This window comes from Panthera uncia (assembly GCF_023721935.1).
Source record: "Panthera uncia isolate 11264 chromosome B3 unlocalized genomic scaffold, Puncia_PCG_1.0 HiC_scaffold_1, whole genome shotgun sequence".
Taxonomy (NCBI): Eukaryota; Metazoa; Chordata; class Mammalia; order Carnivora; family Felidae; genus Panthera; species Panthera uncia.
The window spans coordinates 83,487,727-83,509,310 of NW_026057582.1; the positions used below are offsets into that span (position 1 = coordinate 83,487,727).

The window sequence follows — 21,584 nt, forward strand, 5'->3', positions numbered from 1 at the left end:
TAAACTATAAACTATTTGAGCAAATAGTCCCTATCTCATGAATCTATTTTGGTTCTAGTATTTACAAATGACCACATTAATTTGCTTTTTCATGCAAATTAAAAATCAAAGGTCAAAGCTACAAAACTCTAGTTCTTTTTGTTGTTGTTATTTATTTATTGAGCAGGAAAGCATGTGTGAGCGGGAAGGGGGAGAGAGAGAGGGGGAGAGAGAATCTCAAGCAGGCTCCGCGCTGAGAGCATGTAGCCTGACACAGGGCTCAAACTCACAAACTGTTAGATCATGACTGGAGACGAAATCAAGAACTGGATGCTTAGCCAACTGAGCCACCCAGGAGCCCCCAAAACTCTATTTCTGCTACATTCTACATAAAGATCATCTATAGTCCATGACCATGTGAGGCCTCTACTCCATCCTGGACACATGACTTGGGGGATGAAACCTTGAATAAAACAAATGAAAAGATACGAAAGTAGTCAAGTAATAGAAAGTTAAGCAGAATGGGTTCAAACATTCATTATCCACACTTGCTGAACAGGAGAATGCATGTACTAAAAATCTTTCAGGCAATTCCACACAAAAATAATCTCAGACAAGAGAGGTTGATAAGAGGTAAGAGGTAAGAGGAGAGCAAGGTGTTACTGCCAGACAAGAATCTGAAGGATACCTGCACCAAATGCCAATGCTAACCAGAGGATAGGATTTTTATCTTCTCCCAAATGATAAGCCTGACAAAGATAACTACTTGGAGAGAAAGTCACCCTATCTCTAGATGGAGATGAGCTAAGAAGCACTGTTCAAATGATAGCCTAAACAGCTTTTAGTTTGGTTTAAAAATTTTTTCTTTCAATTTTTAAAGAGAGAAGAGTTGGCTTTTTACCTTTTTGTCTAACAGCAATGGTAAGAACGTGATATATAATGACCACTTCATAAAGTACTACAAACTGCAATGATGGCCATTAAGAATTATTTGTCTTAAGACCTACCCATTTAAACTTTGCATGCTCAAATCTATTTTCACCTCTGATTTCCTCTTTATAGACCATGCCCAAAATTGGTTTCATACCAATCATTTGCAGAAGCACTTCCCAAAGTTTGCCTCTCTGAATACTAGGATCAAGATTTTGGAGCACCTGGCTGGCTCAGTCAGTACAGTGCACGATTCTTGATCTCAGGGTTGGAAGTTTGAACTGCATGGTGGGTACAGAGATCACTTAAAAATAAAATCTTTAGCAGTGTCTGGGTGGCTGTCAGTTGAGTATCCGACTTCAGTTCAGGTCATGATCTCTCTGTTCATGGATTTGAACCCTGCATGGGCTCTGCACTGACAGCAGGGAGCCTGCCTGGGATTCTCCCTCTCTCTTTGTCCCTCCCCCACTCACACTCTATCTCTCCCAAAATAAAACGAACTTAAAAAAAATAATATAATAAAAAAATTTTAAATAAAGTCTTTAAAAAATATATTAAATGTCCATTAATACTGAAAATATTAAAGCATTAAAGTTAGGCCTAAGATTTTTTAGTCTTCAATATGCTAATGTGCTCATAATCTCTCTCTAAAAGGCATTCCAAACTTATTTGACTTTTTTAGCAAAATACCAATCAAAATAGCTCAAAGAAGACTAGATAGGGCATCAATGATTCAGTCAAATATCTAAATAAAGAGTTCAATTATATCTGCCTTTAAGAAGTAATTCCTAAATTTACCAAAACTAATACAGAAAAGGCCAAATAAAGTTATAATTCTTAGGAACAGAACTATAGCTATGAAGCATTTGCAGGACTAAAGACAGCCTGTAGGTTAACAGGCTGTAGCTTATACAAAAGGCCAAACATTAAGGGAACAAAATAACTGAATTTCCCACCTCAGCTCCCCTATAACTCAGACACTCTATAGCCCAAACTAGTTGTGACTGAAAGTGATCTACTGCATCAGATCCACAGGTTATACTGATAATTTGTAGGACTATGGCACAAATAGCAGGACCAGGCCAAGTAAATGAACTTCGTATTATTTTCATAAATGGAAATAAGACCAAAAAGAAGTGAGATATAATTTTCATATGAACATTAAGAGTAACATTTCATTCACTCAGGCATTCAATTGCTGAACTCTAAAGTGCAGTGTAGAAAAAGTTGTTTCCTTCAGAATTCAGTTTAATAGAAGAGATAAGACTCAAATAACAATAAAAAATACACTTGGGAAGTCACTTAAAAGATATACAGATAATGTGCCACTGGAGTTTAGGAAAAAAATGATTATTTGTTGAGTGTTAGATCACGTTAAGTGTCACAATAAATTTGTCTCCAACTATAAATTCTTGGGAAGAAGAGTCCTTTATTCTGAGGTGGATAGTTTTCCTAAAAATTTGGAAGTTAAAATATCTTTATTGTAAGCCATAATGGTGATATTAGTGTTTTGTTTTGTTAAATGTCCTTACTTAGAAAAAAAGAAAAAAAAAAAGGGCCAGCATATCTGTCAGTCCCTAAAATTATTTGGAAATTTTACTGGACCAGGAAATCCAAATTGCTAGGAACCAATCACTGGCTTAGCTAGTTGACCTCTGACAAGTGGGACATACAGACTCACTTCTGGGCTCTGCCTTCCGACAGTCATGACTTTCAGCTAATGCACTCTGGTGGGTTTCAGGCTCCCTATTCCAAATGTGGGGAGACTTGTCCTGGCCTAAGCTCTGCCCAGGAATGTTTTAAGGACACATTTTAAGAAACTAAAGACCTTTAGGAAAGGAGGAGTTTGATAAATATACGATATTGTGGCTCCTTTATAAAAAAACAAAACAAAACCAAAAAAAAGGTGGGGGTGCGTGGGTGGCTCAATCAGTTAAGCATCTGACTCTTGATTTCAGCTCAGGTCATGATCTCACTGCTACTGAGTTCAAGCCATGTGTCAGACTCTGCACTTATAGCATGCAGCCTGCTTGGGATTCTCTCTTTCCCTCTCTCCCTGCCCATCCCTCCAACTCAAAATAAATAAACTTAAAAAAAAAAAAAAAAAGGAATGTGTCACTCCTGACTGTATTAGTCATTAGTTATAAATATCTATATCTTTGATGAGGAAACAGCAGATTAAGATATGGAAGATTCTGAGGCACCTGGGTGGCTCAGTCGGTTAAGCGTCTGACTTTGGCTCAGGTCAGGATCTTGTGGTTGGAGAGGTCAAGCCCCTTGTGGGGCTCTGTGCAGACAGCTCAGAGCCTGGAGCCTGCTTTGGATTATGTGTTTCCCTCACTCTCTTCCCCTCCCCCGCTCCTACTTTATCTCTCTCTCAAAAATAAATAAATATTTAAAACAAAAAAAATTTTTTTAAGATATGGAAGATCCTTCTAAGTATTTCCAACCAACAGAACAGAAAATGAGTAATTTGACAATCATATAAAATTTAATACTTCCAACTTCCCACCAAAAACAAAAAACAAAAAAAAACAAAAAACAACCAGGTCAAATGGCTCCAATGGTGAATTGTATCAAACATTTATATGTTTGTTTATTACTATCAATTAGTATCAATGCTTCACAAACTCTTCCCGATCACAGAAGAGTAAAGGACAATTGCCATGTCACTCTATGTGGCCAGCACTACCCTGATTCCAAAGCCACCCAAAGACATAAGAAAACTACAGACTAATATCCCTTATAGAAACAAAAATCTTCAATAAAATATTGACAAATGATTCTAGCAACATATAAAAAGGATTACACATAATTAACAAGTAGAATTTATCCTACAAATGCAAGGTTTGTGTAACATTTACACATCAACCAATGCAGTATATACCACATTAATAGAACAAAGTATAAAAGCCACCTAAGCATTTCAATTAACACAGAAAAATGATGTGACAGAAGCCAATACCATTTCAAAATAAAAACACTCAATAAATTAGAGATAGAAGGAACTCTCTCAATCTGATAAAAGGCACTTACAAAACGCTCACATCATTCTAATGTGAAAGAATGCTATCTTCCTTAAAATCAGGAATAAGACAAGATTGCCTACTCTCACAACTCATATTCAAAACTGTACTTAAAAATAAAATTAGGGGTGCCTGGGTGGCTCAGTCAGTTAAGCATCCGACTTCAGCTCAGGTCGTGATCTTACGGTTCGTGGGTTCAAGCCGCTCATCAGGCTCTGTGCTGACAGCTCGGAGCCTGCAGCCTGCTTCAGATTCGGTGTCTACCTCTCTCTGCCCCTTCCCCATTTGGGCTCTGTATCTGCCTCTCAAAAATAAATAAAACATTAAAAAATATTTTTAATAAAGTAAAAATCAAATTAAATAAATAAATAAAATTCTACTTAAAGTTCTACCCAGAGCAATTAGGAAAACAAAACAAAACAAATAGCATCCAGCCTGGAAAGAAGCAAAACTATTATTTATAGATGACCTGGGGGCACCTGGGTGACTCAGTCACTTGGGCTTCCCACTTCAGCAAAGATCATGATCTCACAGTTTGTGGGTTCGGGCCCCACATCGGACTCTGGTGACAGCTCAGCCTGGAGCCTGCTTCGGATTCTGTGTCTCCCTCTCTCTCTACCCCTACCCTACTCATGTTCTCTCTCTATCTTTCAAAAATAAAATAAACATTAAAAAAATTTATAGATGACCTGATCTTATCTAAATAGATAATCCTAAGAAATGCACTAAAATATTATAACAAGCTCAGTAATCGTATAATGTACAAGATCAATATACAAAAATCAATAATATTTCTATATACTAGCATTCAACAATTTGAAAATAAAATAAAGAAAATAATTCTATTTACAACAGCATCAAAAAGAACAAAATACAAGAGTGCCTGGTTGGCTTGGACAGTAAAGCATCCGACTCTTGATCTCAAGGTTGTGAGTTTGAGCCCAATGTTGATTGTAGAGATTACTTAAAAATAAAATCTTTAAAAATACTAAAACAAACAAAAAAAAAGCAAAACAAAAAAGCCAAAATACTTTGGCATAAATTCAACCAAAGAACTACAAGACTTATATATATACTGAAAACAAGACATTATTGAAAAAAATTAAAGAACTACATAAATGAAAAGATATCCCATGGTTCTTGGATCAAACGATTTGATATTTTGAAGATGGTAATGTATCTAGATTAAATATAACACCTATCAAAATCCAAGCTGGCTCTTTTGCAGAAATAGATAAGCGGATCCTAAAATTCATATGGAAATACAAGGGACCTAAGATAGTCAAAACAATTTTGACAATAAAGAACAAAGCTGGAGGGCTCATATTCCCAATTTCAAAACTTACTACATAGCTGCAATAGTAAGATTTGTGGTATGACATAAGGCTAGACATACAGATCAATGCAACAGAATTGAGAGTCCAGAAATAAACCCTTACATTAAGAGTTAACTGATTACAAACAAGGCTGTCAGGATAATTCAATGGGAAAACAACAGTCTTTTCAACAAATGGTGCTATGATTAGAAAAGTCACATGCACAAAAATGAATTTGGATCTCTTTACACACAAAAATTAACCCGGGAGAGATCACAGAAGGAAAACATAGGGATAAATCTTCATAACCCTGAATGAGGTAATGGTTTCTTAGATATTCTACAATAGCAAAAGCAACAAAAGGAAAAAAAGATAAACGGGATTTCATCAAAATTAACTTTAGTGCTATAAACAAAACTATTAAGAAACTGAAAACCCACAAATGGGAGAAAAGATTTCCAAATCATGTATCAGCTGAGGGAGTGATATCCCAAATACGTATTTTCATAGACTCTGTGCATTAGTACAGGCATCCACACTGTGAACCAGCGGGAACTATTCTGGTCCTAAGACTTCCAGCTGCTTCTGGTATTGCATATGATTCCTTACTTACCAAACAAATGAGAAGATAATGCAGAAAGATCTAGGGTTAAGAACAGTCACAATGAGACATAACCAACTAAGAGAAATGGGGATTACTTAGTTTGCTCCTTTTAGAATATATTAAATTGTTGCTTCCCATAAAATACTAGAGAGTTAGGAAAGACATTCTTGTTTATTTTATCAGTAAGGGATACTAGTAAAGCACAGCATATGTTATGGGAGCTTTTAGTATCTACCTTAGACTGGGACTGGAGGAGCACAAAAAAATACTTTTAAGGGACATGGCTAGAAATTGGATCCTAACTGACTGTAAAAGAGAACATGTACTAGGATCTTTTGGAGTAATTCTGGATGGGCTTGGAACTTCTCAGACTTCCATGAGAATCCTGATTAAGGTTATGACATTTGTGTGAGAGGGAATTTGTATTTTTATTTGGCATGGAGTTGCAAATGGGGCCCTTAAGCCTGATTACATATTACAGTATTTGCAATGCCTTCTACAGACTGATTTTTTTTTTAAATATTCTTGTAAACTGATAAACAATAAAACCAAGGAATGATTAACAATTTTAGAAGTTTTTAATTTTCATGAAGTCACTTTATCAATATTTTCTTCTATGGTTAGTGCTTTTTGTTTCCTAAGAAATTTTTACCTACTCCAAGGTGACAAAGATTTTTTTTTTAATTTTAGAGAGAGTGTGGGAGAGGGGCAGAGAGAGAGACAGAGAATCTTAAACAGGCTCCACGCTTAAATTGGGTTACTTGTTGGGGTGTGGTGACTCAGCTGGTTGAGCGTCTGACTTCAGCTCAGGTCACGATCTCAAGGCTTGTGTGTTCGAGCCTCGCAGCAGGCTCTGTGCTGACAGCTCAGAGCCTGAAGCCTGCTTCTGATTCTGTGTCTTCCACTCTCTCTGCCCCTCCCCTGCCTGTGCTTTGTCTCTCTCTCAAAAATAAATAAGCATTTAAAAAATTTTTTTTAATTTAGGTTACTTGCCATTTTATTACTGAGTTTTTAGAGTTAAAATGTGTGGATGCCTGTACTAATGCACAAAGTCTATGAAAACTGCTCCTCTTTGGTTTCCTTTTTTAAAAGCCACAAACAAGTAAAATTGACAAAGTTAGCAAAATATCAAGAAATACAGGAGGGGAAATAATTCAAATACCAAAAGAGAAAACATAAGTCTGCACAGGATAAATATTGATAAGAAACTGAATGAAATTCTCATTTAAATCATTTTTTACCTATCCAGTAAAATTTGTACCAATCCATTAAGCTGAAATAAAGGTTCCAAGTGACTATTGTGCTAAATCAAAACTATTAAAATATCTTTCAGCAATTCTGCAAAAAAATAATTGGTAAAAAAAAGTTTTTCATGAACATTTTGAGAAAGAGTAATCTGGTTTTGTAGGGTAGTCATTTCCTGCCCACCATATTATACAATTCAACAAAAAATAAGCTCAATGGCTCAACTGAAAAACATTTCTGCATTCACTAAAATGTTTCAGTGAAATGTTCCAGTTAATCGTAACCATTAAAAAAGCTCTTGGAGAGCCCGGGTGGCTCAGTCAGTTGAGCGTTGGACTTCGGCTCAGGTCATGATCTCACGGTCCCTGAGTTCCAGACCCGCGTCCGGCTCTGTGCTGACAGCTCGGAGCCTGGAGTCTGCTTCAGATTCTGTGTCTCCCTCTCTCTCTCTGACCCAACCCTGTTCATGCTCTGTCTCTGTCTCAAAAATAAACATTTATATAAAACAAACAAACAAACAAACAAAAAAACTCTCAAAACCAGCCTCAGTTGAAAGCAAAAACTCTAGTTACAGAATGATGGGAAGAGAGGACGAGGGACCTACACTGAATAAGAGCACACTAGCATGGGGGGCTTTTCTGTCTCAGATGCTTTCCTAATACTAGCCCATTTAATCCTCACAGTAATTCAAATCTTATTCTCATTTTAATATTTTTTTACTTTTTAAGTTCATTTTTGACACAAAGTGTGAGTGGGGGAGGGGCAGAGAGAGAGGAAGAGAGAGAATCCCAAGCAGCCTCCACACTGTCGGCACAGAGCCCAACTCCAGGCTCAAACCCACAACCCAACAGATCATGACCTGAGCCAAAGTAGACGCTTAATCAACTGAGCCACTCACACTCCCCAAAACTTATTCTCATTTTAGTTAAGCCAAGTAATTTGCCCAAGCTAGAATAAGAACTCAGATCTATTATTGGTTAACACCAAATTCCCAACTCTTTACCACCAGACTGCTATAACAAAAACAAAGAAAAGAAGCCTCGTGATTTGGGTGACCATACCTCCCAGCTGGTTTGCCCAAGACAGAAGTTCATGCCTACTGTTTGTCCCTAAGCAAAATTACTAATAATCCCTCTCCTTTCACTTTCACAAGTATCCACCTTTGAACAATAAATTTTTAGTCACCCTAACACATGGTAGATGAGAAGTAAATCAATCACAGAGCAATCTTTTAAATAAAATTCTAGTTGAACCAAAACTTTCCTTTCAGACCATCAAATATTCACTAAGAGGTTATCATATACCAGAAAATGAATGAGAAGACTTGTCCTCAAGGAACAGAGGCAGACAGAGCCCTCTACAAGCAGGCCAGAAACAATCTGCTCAAAGGGATCACTGCAAGAGCCTGAGAACAGTCTAGCAATTTAACAAGCCCAGAGTTTACCCAAAGCACAAAGTTTCAGAGATAATTAACACCTGCATTTTAAACTTTTTTTGTAAAGAGGGAGAGAGCATGAGCAGGGTGAGGGGCAGAGGGAGGGAGAGAATCATAAGCAGGCTCCACACTCAGCACAGAGAAAACGTGGGGCTTGATCCCACAACCCTAGGATCATGACCTGAGTCGAAATCAAGAGTCAGTCAACTGACTGAGCCACCCAAGCGCCCAACACCTCCATTTTAAATAGAATGAAAAACCCCTGGCCAAAGAAGGAAAGACCTTTCATAAATCTCTAAAAAGACAAAGAGAAAATATTTTGGCCTACCCCACAGGTCTAGTGTAAGAAAAAATGCTTACCCACATTTTCCCTTTCCTAGTGTTCTTCATTAATGAAATTGGACTACTATTATGCCAAAATGAAGTATGTTACCAAAAATAAAAAATTTAAAATGCATTTGATTTCTTCTAGAAAAGTATGATTTCAACTTCCTAGAAGAGTATCTTCACCAAGATAGGGAATAAACACCTTATCAGAATGGAAAAAAAAAAAAAAAAAAAAACGCCTATTACTGCAACTGCCTCTATGGAGTTCCATAGTATAAATAATAGAATCTTTAGTCAAACAAGCTCAACCCCCACTTATTAAGCATTTAGGGTTTATATATTACTAAATCAAAAAATCCAAAAGGGAGGAAATGTTTCCTGAGGTATCGAATGGACCTTTCCACATGGTAACTTAAAAATTTTTTTTCTGGGGTGCCTGGGTGGCTCAGTCGGTTGAGTGTCCCACTTCAGCTCAGGTCATGATCTCACGGTTTGTGAGTTTGAGCCCCGCATCGGGCTCTGCGCTGACAGCTCAGAGACTGGAGCCTATTCCGATTCTGTGTCTCATTCTCTCTCTGCCCCACCCCTAAACATGCTCTGTCTCTCTCTGTCTTAAAAAAAGTAAATAAAACATTAAAAAAAAATTTTTTTTTCTAATGTTTATTTTGAGAGAGAGATAAAGAGAGAGAGGATCCAAAGCACGCTCCACGCTGACAGCAGAGAGCCCAATACAGAGCTCAAACTCAGGAACTATGAGATCATGAACTGAGCTGAAGTCAGATGCTTAACTGACTGAGTCCCTCAGGAGTCCCATTCTTTTTTTCTTCTAGTGAAAAACACCCAATCTGAACTAATAACAATTCATCACATTAAAAATTTGAAAACAGGGGCACCTGGGTGGCTTAGTCAGTTGAGTGTCCGACTCTTGATTTCAGCTCAGATCATGATCTGACAGTTCATGTGTTCGAGCCCTGTGTCAGGCTCTATGCTAACAACACAAAGCCTGCTTGGGATTCTCTCCCTCCCTCTCTCATTCTCTGCCCCTCCCCCCCAAAATAAATAAACTCAAAAACAATTTTTTTGAAAACAAAACTGAAGAGATCTTACTGAAGAACCAGTGATTTCAACAACTTTTACAGTTAGATTCATGAAGACACTTACCTATTCCAGAAATGACATAGATGAGAAAAAAGATGCTTCCATATGAGAGAAATTAAAGGACAGAGATCGACAACCCAGAAATCTTAACAAACTCAGTTCGTTCCTCAGCAAAGGGAAGACAGCATTAGCTTAATAGTTACTCGTGAAAAAGAGGGATCCCTCACAAAGTGCTGGGAAAATTTAGCTATCAATTCCATACAGTTAATTCTTCATTATCATAGGAGAGATGGTAAAAAGTCATTATTGAGAATAAAAAGTAAAAGACATCCAGGGGTGCCTGGGTGGCTCAGTCGGTTGAGCGTCTGACTTTGGCTCAGGTCATGATCTCACAGTTTGTGAGTTCGAGGCCCATGTCGGGCTCTGTGCTGACAGCTCAGAGCCTGGATCCTGGAGCCTGCTTCGGATTCTGTGTCTCCCTCTCTCTCTGCCCCTCCCTAGCTTGTGCTCTGTCTCTCAAAAACAAATAAACGTAAAAAAAAAAAAATTTTTTTTAAGAGACATCGTCCATAAACAGCCAATATTTCCAAAATTCACAATATTTAGTTTTCTTATACTAAAAGTCAATTTTCATTTTGGAAGTGACACACTAACAGAGAAATTCTGTGGAGCTATGTTCTCCAAAGAAACCTGAGAAACCTAAGTTTGGGTAATTCATCTTAGGGACAAACATCTGTAAATAAGCACGAGTTGAACTATATACTAAATTATAAATTAATCTTGCTTTTCAACCGTTAAACATTTAAGTCACTTAGGTGTGTAATGATTTCATTAACACTAAATACATTTACTCTCACTCTCTTCATTATACAGTCATTATACAGTATACACAGTCACTATACAGTCTACAGTCAATTAGAACAAGGTAGGTATGTTTACATCAAACTATGTGCTCAATAAAACACTTGTTAAATTGAAGTTAGACTTTTTCCTCTCTTCAACAGAAGCCTGGGGGGGTGGGAAGGGAGACTTATTTACAAACAATTCCAAGTGAGATTCCAAATTTTCTGACCTTGTATCAAATACTACTGTAATAAAGAGGCTATGTACACATTCTTTTGAGAGCTATGTGCCAAATATTTTATACATACATGCACTTTATATTTGCATGAATTCATTTAATCCTTTTATGACACAGGCACTATTATAACTTCCATTTTACACAGCCAGAAGTGGCAGAGCCAGGTCTGAAATCCAAGAAGTCTGACTCCAAAGTCTCACATACTTAAACTCCAGTATTGTCGCAAGGACCTCAAGCAAACCAGAGGCTCCTGGGACATAAAAATATGTTAATGGAGTATTCTAAAAGCAGGATATTCATTTATTCATTTAGTTACAACATTACAGACTTGGAAATATTGATTTTATATTATGAGTTATAATCCAATGCTGCTTTGTTTACTTTGCTGCTCAAATCGTACCAGTTTTGGCCATTGAGAGTTCTCAGCAGGCTCCCGTGCTCCTCTGACTTATCCTTATCATGCAATTGTGTTGTTGTGGTGATGGGTGTTAGAGTACTTCCCTACTTTCTGGCACTACAAGATGTTCCAGGCTCATCTTGTATATTTCCTGCCCAGTCCTATAATCAGTCATTTCTCCAAGGAGCTCTTGTTCCTTGTATTAAATAACGACATTATTCACAATTGATCTATGGAGTCAATGCAATTCCAATTAAAATACCAATTAAAATTTCAGGGCACCTAGTTGGCTCAGTCAGTTAAGCATCCAACTTCAGCTCAGGTTATGATCTCATGGTTCAAGAGTTTAAGCTCCTGTCTGTTGTCAGCACAGAACCTGCTTCAGATCCTGTTTTCCTCTCTCTGCCCTTCCCCCACTTGTTCTCGTTCTTTCTCTCTCTCTCTCTCTCTCTCTCTCTCCCTCAAAAATAAACTTTTTTAAAAAATGGCATTGGAAATGAAGATCTAGGTACTAGGTGTTGCTACTGGGTTTCCTTCAACCTTCTCAGCGGACACAGCACAGAAATATATGTGGGTATAAATCCAAGCATGTATACATACACATACATGACTATTACAATATGTAACCATCTGTGTTAAGCTAAAAATATGAGTTCATGCTGATGTCCCCAACTCCAATCTATTACCACATGAATCATTCTAGCCTCCGTCCCTTGCTTATCTGTAAATTCACACTCTAACAGTGAGAAGAAACCTGTCTCTTGCCATCCATTTAGTTAATTGTTCAATTGCAATATACATGTATATCAGTATCAGAATTAACCTGCACCTTCATGGGATACAACTTTTATCAATTAGACTACAGTGCTTATGTGCAATTCCTTTTGTCTTAGATTCCACTCACTTCCAAGTTTACTTAGGTCAGCACCTCCCTTCCATTTTTAGTGAGGCTGTTTCATATATTTCTAACACAATTAAATTCTCTTGTCACAGTCTGCACTCCTTCCTGGGATCTCTCTACCTCCAAAATGATTTTTGTTTTATTTGTACACATTAAAGTTTACTTTGCGCTGTAAAGCCCTATGGGATTTGAAAAATGCATAATGTCATGTATCCACCATTACAGTATCCAAAATAATAGTTTTATCAAGCAGCACTTTAACTACCGGGGCACCTGGCTGGCTTAGTCAGAATATGCACCTGCTGTCAGGGTAGTGAGTTCAAGCCCCACACAGGATATGGAGCCTACTTTAAAAATAAATTACAAAGTACTACAATCTTCTAAGGAAGCAGCATGGTTGGGCAGAGAAGTTGAAGTCAAAAACTGTAAGTTTAATGCTATCAACAAGCCACAGATAGACTTTAGGACTATCAGCTATCCCCTCAAGGTTCCAACAGCTTCATTATAAAATGAGGAGTTCACTGAGATGATAATAATATATAACATTTATAGGGGCACCTGGGTGGCTCAGTCGGGTTAAGCGTCCAACTTCAGCTCAGGTCATGATCTTGTGGTTTCGGGTTCGAGCCCCGCATCAGGCTCTGTGCTGACAGCTCAGAGCCTGGAACTGCTTCGGATTCTGTGTCTCCCTCTCTCTCTCTGCCCCTCCCCACTCACACGCTGTCTCTCTCTGTCCCTCCCCACTCACACGCTATCTCTATCTCAAAAATAAATAAAAATTTAAAAAGTTTTTTAATAAAAAGTAATAATATATAACATTTATTAACACTATGTGTCAAGGATGGTGCTAAGCACTTAACAGGTTATCTTATTTATTTCTAAGAACCATATCAAGTAGATACTATTATTATCCCCATTTAATAGATGGCATTAGGCTTTATACTAACTTGCACAAGATCTCCTAGCCAGAGTTGTAAAGACTCTAGAGCAGGAGTCAGGACAGTATGGCTTGCATATCAAATCCAGCCCACTGCCCTTTTCTTATTCCTGATAGATAAGAATGTTTTTTACATTTTTAAATAAGTGAGGGAAGAAAATCATTATTTCATGACACATGAAAATTCTATGAAATTAAAATGTTAGTGCCCATAAATGAAGGGCAGAGTTGAACAGCTCCAACAGAGAAGGTATGACCAGCAAAGCATATGATTTATTTGACCCTTTACAGAAAAACTTTCCTGAGCCCTACCCCAGAGCCTGGTCTTCTGTTATATTCTAAGAATGATTCTAAAAAAGGCAAACTATTACTAACATTAGAATAACATGCAGGACAGAAATATTTTAGACCCTGAACTAAAATATGTCATGTTGCAAAATACCACATCTCTGAGTTATCTTAAATATTGACATCTAGTGGTATTCATTACATAAACACAAAGGTTAATGCATTGTAACTATTTTCTTTATTGGTGTATTTTTTCCCTGCCTTATCTTAAAAAAGATTTGAGACTCTTCCTACTCAAAAAAGTTCTGATTTCAACACTTTACAAACTAAAATTTTAGATTAAGCTAATTAAACTGTCAAAAAAGAATGTTACTTGTAATTACAGCTAACATTTGTGGAGAAACTATGTGCCAGAGACCATTCTAAGCAATTTACTCATTTATTTCTCACAATTACCCTCTATGAAGCAGGTACTATTACTCTCCTAATTTAACAGATGAAGACAGTGAGGCTTAAATAGCTTTCCAGAGATCATACAGTTAATAAGAGAGTTAAAATTCGAACTCAGGTTATCTGGCTCTAGGATCTAGAAGGGGCTCGATATAATATACTGCCACTGGATTACAACGCTTCTGTTAACAAGGTAGAACAGGGCCTTTAAACATATGAAAAGAATGTATTTTTTTTTTTAAAAAGACAAAAAAACTACTACTAATTCCTATCAACAACTCAAAAGAAATATTTAGGTTTATACTTACCCATGGCACCTAGAGTTTGCATAACCCGGTGTTTATCTTTGCAGAGCCCCTCTGTGCTCTCCACACATATACATACAAGTGGATTAATTCTCTTGTACATCCCCAGAATCTACCACAGTCCCTTGAGTGTGGCAGATGCTCAACAAATTGTTGGGAAAATCAAAAAGCACTCATTAGGTGTTCAATGAATATTTATCTAATGAACAAAATAAGGAGTTACATAAACCATTAGGTACAAGCATCATCAAATGGCTTGCTGACCTGAAATGAACTAGGACTGGATCATAAAAGTCTCTGGCTTTATAACCATAACATTGTGTCTGGTTTGTTCTTGAACCTTAACCATCTTCCTTGCTAGTAAGTTTCATAAACAAACCACTCATTATACACCTGTCAAACAATATTCATCCTTCAAACTGATTCTAATTTTCCAGGATTATAATGCATGTTTTTATCTAATTCAATTTAATCATAGTCCATCCCAGTCTTCATCATTTCAATATGGAGTCAAATTTCTTTATCTTCACATGTAAGCCCTACCATTGCCTTCATCATTTATACTGCCATTTTCTGGAAACTTCCCTCCTGTTTATTTTGACATTTTATTTTTCAGTAATCTCTAAACCCAATGTGGGACTTGAACTCACGACCCTGAGATCAAGAGTCACATGTTCCTCCAACTGGGCCAGTTAGGCACCCCTTAATTTATTATTTCTTGAAGTGCAGCAATTGAAATCCATTCTATAGTCTAAGAGTAGACGTAACTGTGGTTTTGTACCAAGATAACACAGTCCGTTTATTTTTTCATGTCTTTCCAGGGAATGACTAACATTTTGTCGGCCTTTCTGACAACACTCCGGCAACATTCTCAGGAATAAACTGAGCACCTGAACATCCTTTTTACCATATTGATGTTTACTAGCCATTTCTCTGTTCTTGCACAAAACTGTGAAAGATTTATCCTGTTTATTCTACTTAGCTACTAACCTCTTACACAAAAGAGCTAGCTGTCACATACAAACCCAAAGGTACCTTATTTGTTCTTTTACAAGAATATCCTTAGTACCATTATCAAAAGATGACTCTATACTTGAATAAGCAGAGACAATCCCATATACCATACAGGTTGTTCCTACTACATAGTTTCCTTTCTCCCAAATCAAAACTAAATGTGTATCATAGGGGATCATAGGGAAGCCAGGGTGGTTCAGTCAGTTGAGTGTCCGACTCTTGATTTTGGCTCAGGTCACAGTATCACAGTTCGTGGATTCAAGCCCCAAGTCAGGCTCCACACTGACAGCATGGAGGAGCCTGCTTGGGATTCTCTCTCTTTCTCTGTCCCTCCCGTGTTTGTGCTCATGCTCACTCTCTCTCAAAATAAATAAACTTAAAAAAAATTTTTTTTAAATGAATGTATGGGGCACCTGGGTGGCTCAGTGGGTTAAGAGTCCAATTTCGGCTCAGGTCATGATCTCACAGTTCGTGAGTTCCAGTCCCGCATCAGGCTCTGTGCTGATACCTCAGAGACTGAAGCCTGCTTAGGACTGTGTCTCCCTCTCTCTTTGTCCCTCCCCCACTGGTGCATATGCTCTCTCTCTCAAAAATAAACAAACATTAAAAAAATTTTTTTGAATAAATATATGTCATAGCTTTTGGCGTATTTCCTCACAGACAAAAATAAACCAACATTCATCAATATGCTGTCTTACAGTTAACATGTCATTTAATCTCAGAAGTGAAAATTATTATTCCCATTTTACAGATAAGGAAAACTGAAACTCAAAAATGTTGAGTAGCTTACCCAGTGGTTAAGTGGGACTCAAACCCAAATCTTTTAGTCTAAAAACAATGTCTTTCCATCACATTACCAGGTTTCCCCTTAGCTAAACTATCACTTGCTTTTCCCATAAGAAGTCATGTTCTTGAGAATATGAATTTAAGAGTCCGCATCCTACTTCTTGTTATGGAAACCACTGGTTTGCCCCACATGAAATCACTTATCTATGCATCCAGGCCTCTCTAAGACAAAGGCTTTCTTAAACTAGGGTCCATAAACTTGGATGGGGAAAAATTCACATTCTTATTTTTGCTAAAATGTAACTGAAAATAGCATTTCTTTCATTTCTGAATGTAAGCAGCACACCCCAACTTTTACTATTTGTTTCAGTAATAAAAAGCGTATTTCTTACATCATAAATACGTGAACTATATTTTATACATTTAAATGTCATGTTCTGAGAAGGTGTTCACAGGTTTTTTTAGACTGCAAAGGGGTCCAGGGCACATAAAAAATATTAAGAACCCTGCTCAATAGACTGTCACGCAGGCTGTCAAATCCTTGGGCAGTGAAGGTTTATAAAATCACGTCACACAGTTGATTCACAGTCTTTTAGTCCCTTAAAAATATGAATAGCATTTAGTTCCAATGATTTATTTACTTTTACTTTTTTTAAATGTTTATTTGTTTTTGAGAGAGAGTGGAGAACAGAGGATCCAAAGTGGACTCTGTGCTGACAAGAGTGAGCCCAACACGGGGCTTGAACCCCCAACCGCAAGATCATGACCTGAGCTGGTTGGACACTCAACCAACTGAAACAGCCAGGCACTCCCCCAATGATTTTTTAATATCTGTCAATTACATTTATAATTACTGATCTCCTACTTCTGACCTAACATATATGGAAATCTCTCTTATGTATTTATTAAATCCAGGCATTATACTTTGTGATCTTTTCAACCCTAACAAACCTACCACATCATGATTAGCAAGTGAATCGAATGCTTCTATAAGTGAATTTCTAACTTAATGTAAGCCATAGTCTGAATGTTTGTGACCCTCTCCCAACCATCATATGTTTAAATCCTAACTCCAAAGATGATAGTATTAGGTGGGACCAGAGCCCTCAAGATTAGGATTAGTACCCATAATAGGTATTTAGTATTACCAACTCTTCTCATTCTCTGTATGCTACGGCCTATCATGTCAAAATGTTTATGCTTAAGATTCAACTTTAAAACTTGCCAACTTTAAAACGTCATTTTCCCACACAAATTCAATTTCCTATTAAACCTATCCCATTCTGAACTCTCGAAAATTCATTGTACCCCAGCACTTACATTTTGTGTGAACTTGTATATTGACACGTTAAACCTCGAAGCCAGTTTTAATCTTCTTGAGGGCAGCAAGATGTCTATTATTGCCTCTCTAGCCCCATGTATACACAAGCAACAGCGGTCAAAAGCTGTTATGATACCTTTCCTTGGTAGTACCATGACAAACTCTTATTACATGAAATCATAACACCATAGCTTATTGTCTGTTGCTTAGACTCAATCAGATGTTCACCTTGATGTACTCAAAACTGTTTTTTATCAGTCATAAGCTTTTCTAATCACGTTTGTGCTCTTTACAGTTACCTATTAAAAGACACGGATCTTTGAAAATTAGTTTGGATTCTTCTGAAACAAAATAAAGAGGAAAAGAACACAGTAAACTAAAATAACAGAATTTAACCCTTAAAAACACAAATTTACTTTATTATCTAGTAAGGTATGTGACTTTTACCACATTTAATAACCTCAAATTGTTGATTTATAGGAAGAGCTTGAGAATTTCAAGCATAAAACACAAAGGGAATGGATTATTACTGGCAGCAAAAGGGAACAAAGTCCTGATACATGCTACCACATGGATGAACACTGAGAGCATGTTAAGTGAAAGAAGCCACTCACAAAGAGACACATACTGTATGATTCCCTTTATACCCAGTATCCAGAATAGACAAATCTACAAAGACAGAAAATACATTAGTGGCTCCTAAGGGCTACGGGAAGGGTTGATGGGGTAGTGACTACTAAGGTGGCTTTTTGGGGTGATGAATTACATAGAGTTGAAAGATGTACAATTAACTCTGAATATATTAAAAATCACAGAAGTGTACACTTAAAAAGCTTGAGTCTTTTGGTATGTGAATTATATTGCAATAAAGCTGTTGCCTGAAAATAAAACGCCACCACTAGCAAACCAGAATGAAAACCTCCTTGGGAAAGGCAATCATGAAAGTCACTGACTGGAAAAGTAAGCTGTTACCTGTGATTTTAGCAAAGTCAACCTCGTAATTTTCTCCCATTCCTCCCAACAAGTAACCTGCTAATTCCATTTCCCATTCCTACCAACAAGTACCCGAACATAAAACTAGGCAGTGTATGTATGAATCAAAGAATTTGCGAACAGTCGGCTGCAAACTAAAATAGTGAGTGCATTCTTAGGCTCTATCACTCCTAAACTGTAGGGGGCTTCCACCCTCGCTGATTACGGAAGTAGTAGTTTTCTTCAGCTAGCTCAAGAAGGAATGTCAAAATAGGATGACACTTGCCTGGACACCGTACAAAAGCCTGGACACCCTACAAAAGGACACACAATGGGTATCCCCTACGCACTCCTAAGTATGTGCACGTGTTAGGCTGTCCCCACCTAACACCAACAAGCAGCACGCACCATTCACCCACATCCCAACTTGCTCCCCATAAACTGACACACTATCAAGCTCTTAGATCTCATTTGTTTAAGAGGACAGATAAAGACCTCACGGAGTCCCCACTCGAGCCTAGCCCCCGCCCTGACCCACCCCACCCCCAAACCCACACACGTGTTAGCCCGACACCGCCCCACCGGGTCCCACGTGCACCTGGTCTAACACACTCCCCACGTGTGGGCGCCCCACGGGCTTCCTCGGCTATCTGAGGTCACCGCGTGACCCCAGGCCTCTAGAGGTATAAAAGGGGGAACGACGAGGCCCAGGTCCTGAGGTCCCAACACTACGGGGAGTGTCCACACCCATCCTCCCTATTAACCCCAACAAATCCAAGGGCCGGGGGCGACGGCCCCTTTAAGACGCGGCCCAGTCGTCGCCCGCAGAGAGGGGCGCAACGGGGCCTACACAAATCCCCCTCCGTTCGCCCGCCCACGTCAAGTCGCCTCACCTCGGGCCGCCGGGCCCCGCCGCCGCGGCGGCGGCGGAGGGGGGGCGGGGTGCGGGCGGGGTCCGAAGGGGGGGGTCGCCCCGCCGACGGTGGAGCCGCGGTTCGCTCTCTGAGGCTGTGGGACGATGACTGCGTTGGGCGTGGACGCTCCTAGCTCGCTCCCTCGGCGGCTCCTGGGACCCCAAGATGGCGGCGGCGCTGAGGCGGCTGCGGGCGCTGGGCCGGCGGCGGCGGCGGCCACTTTCACTCACTGAGAGGAGCGGAGCAGGGACACGGGGAGCCATGGCGGGGGGGAGGAGAGGCGCCATAGCCAGGCCAGAACAATCGAGCCGCTACTCAGCTAGCTTACCCCCGCCCCGCCCACGCTCACTGTTCTTCGCCAGCCCGTGGCCTCTCGCAGTGCCGCTGCCGTCGGCCTCGTGCAGCTCGCACCCCGCCGCCGCCGCCTGACGCCCAGAGCGGACTGGGGTTCGGGGGGAGACCCTGATCCATGCCATCTGAGTGCAGATTGGTCGGGGCTGGGACTGGCGAAGATTGCCGAAAGGCGGCGGGGAGGAGGAGGAGGATGTCATCGCAAGAGTGAGCAAGCAGATCTCGCGGGAGCAAATGTCGCGAGACCTCTCCAGTCCTGCAACCGCCGGAGAAAGGTTACTTTCCCCGGAAGTAACGTCAATCGAGACGGCCTGGGATCCTGGGAGTATTTGTTTCCGCAGGCAGGAGTTGGGAGGGTGCTTATGATTAGTTTGTTAGAGGCCACCGAACACTGAGATCACTTGAGGGAAGGGTTACGCTCCGGTGTGATAGTTTATCCTGTTTGCAGCCACTGTAGGCAGGTTGGGAAAGTACCTGCTGTGTAGAGCCACTCTTTCAATACGGTACAGGTTTGGGCTTCCCTTTAAGGCTTAGGGACCAAGATCACGATGCTGTGGCCTCGTTAGGTAAATGCCTAGGTGGATCTTTAGGAATCAAGGACTTGGGAACACATAAAACTGTCATCGGAAATGTCTTTCTGTTCTCACACCCACCGAATGAGCCTGATATCTGTGCCAGCTCCACAGTGCAAGCCCCGTGCTAGCCACGTTTACTAAAGTTAGTGAGATTCAGTTAACAGGATCTGTGATTAGAAGTACCTAGTGAAGCCTAACTGAAGATAAGGATTAGATTTTCCTACAAGTGAACTATGCTGCAGTATTTCAGTTTCCTCACATTTAATGCTTTAAATCCTTTAGATCTGGCCCTTAGCATTTAAGCAGAACATCATTAACTTAAGGTCATTAAGTAGACTTCTACATGTGCTAAATTCACTTTTAAAAAGTTAATTTTGAAAAAAGTTAATTTTGCTTAAAGGCAAAAGTATGGTACTTTGCGTAAGAAAGAAGGGGACGTAGGGAAACGCAAGTATCTGCTCATTGGCGGGGTGGGGGGTGGGGCTAATAAACTAAAGTGATTGGTGTCTGGCAGGAGAGGAGGGTGGGAATAAGGGGAGGAGTGGAAACAGGGTAGCAGGATTAAGGAGGGAGTGGCAAATACTGTTGTAAAGGACTGATTCTTTTTTTTTTTTTTTTAATGTTTTTACCTATTTTTGAGACAGAGAAAGACAGAGTATGAGCCGAGGAGGGGCAGAGAGGGGGGAGGGGGGACACAGAATCCGAAGCAGGCTCCAGGCTCTGAGCTATCAGCACAGAGCCCGACGCGGGGCTCAAACTCACAGACTGAGATCAGGACGTTAGCTGAAGTCAGACGCTCAACCAACTGAGCCACCCAAGCGCCCCAGTAAAGGACTGATTATTAAAACCATAGTTATGTTTCACATACCCCCCAAAATTAAACACCTAAAACCAACTGAGATAGTATTTCAGTAACAATGAGCCGACTGTAGTATAGACCAAAAGGAAAAGAATAAAGGGGATAAAGTCAGTAATCCCCTAGAGGGACCAAAATGCAGGTAGTAGAGTCTTAAAGTTCAAGTGTGTGTTGACTGTTTTATTTCTTTTCTATTGCTATGCTAATTACCACAAATGCAGTGGCTTAAAATAACACGAACTTAGTATCTTACGGTGCTATAGATCAGAAGACTGATAGAGGTCTCAAAATGGGCTAAAATCTCAAGGTGTTGGCAGGGCTGCCTTACTTCCTGGAAGCTCTTTGGGAGAATTACTTCCTTTTCTACCTTCTAGAGGCTGCTCCCATTCTTTGGCTTGCAGTTCCAAAGCCTCCATTTGCAGAGTCAGCAATGGCAGGTTGGGTTCTTCTCACATCGTATCCAGCCAACTCTTACC

At 39.5% G+C, this 21,584-nt stretch overlaps 1 protein-coding gene across 1 annotated transcript in view; it reads right to left on the reverse strand.

Annotated features, from left to right (window-relative positions):
• Positions 1–19,388, reverse strand: part of INO80 (INO80 complex ATPase subunit) — a 134,087-nt gene extending 114,699 nt beyond the window's left edge. The window contains exon 1 of the mRNA XM_049613385.1: positions 19,306–19,388. The gene's annotated coding sequence lies outside the window, so the exon portion shown is untranslated. The remainder of the gene's footprint in view (positions 1–19,305) is intronic.
• Between the last annotated feature and the right edge of the window lie 2,196 nt (positions 19,389–21,584).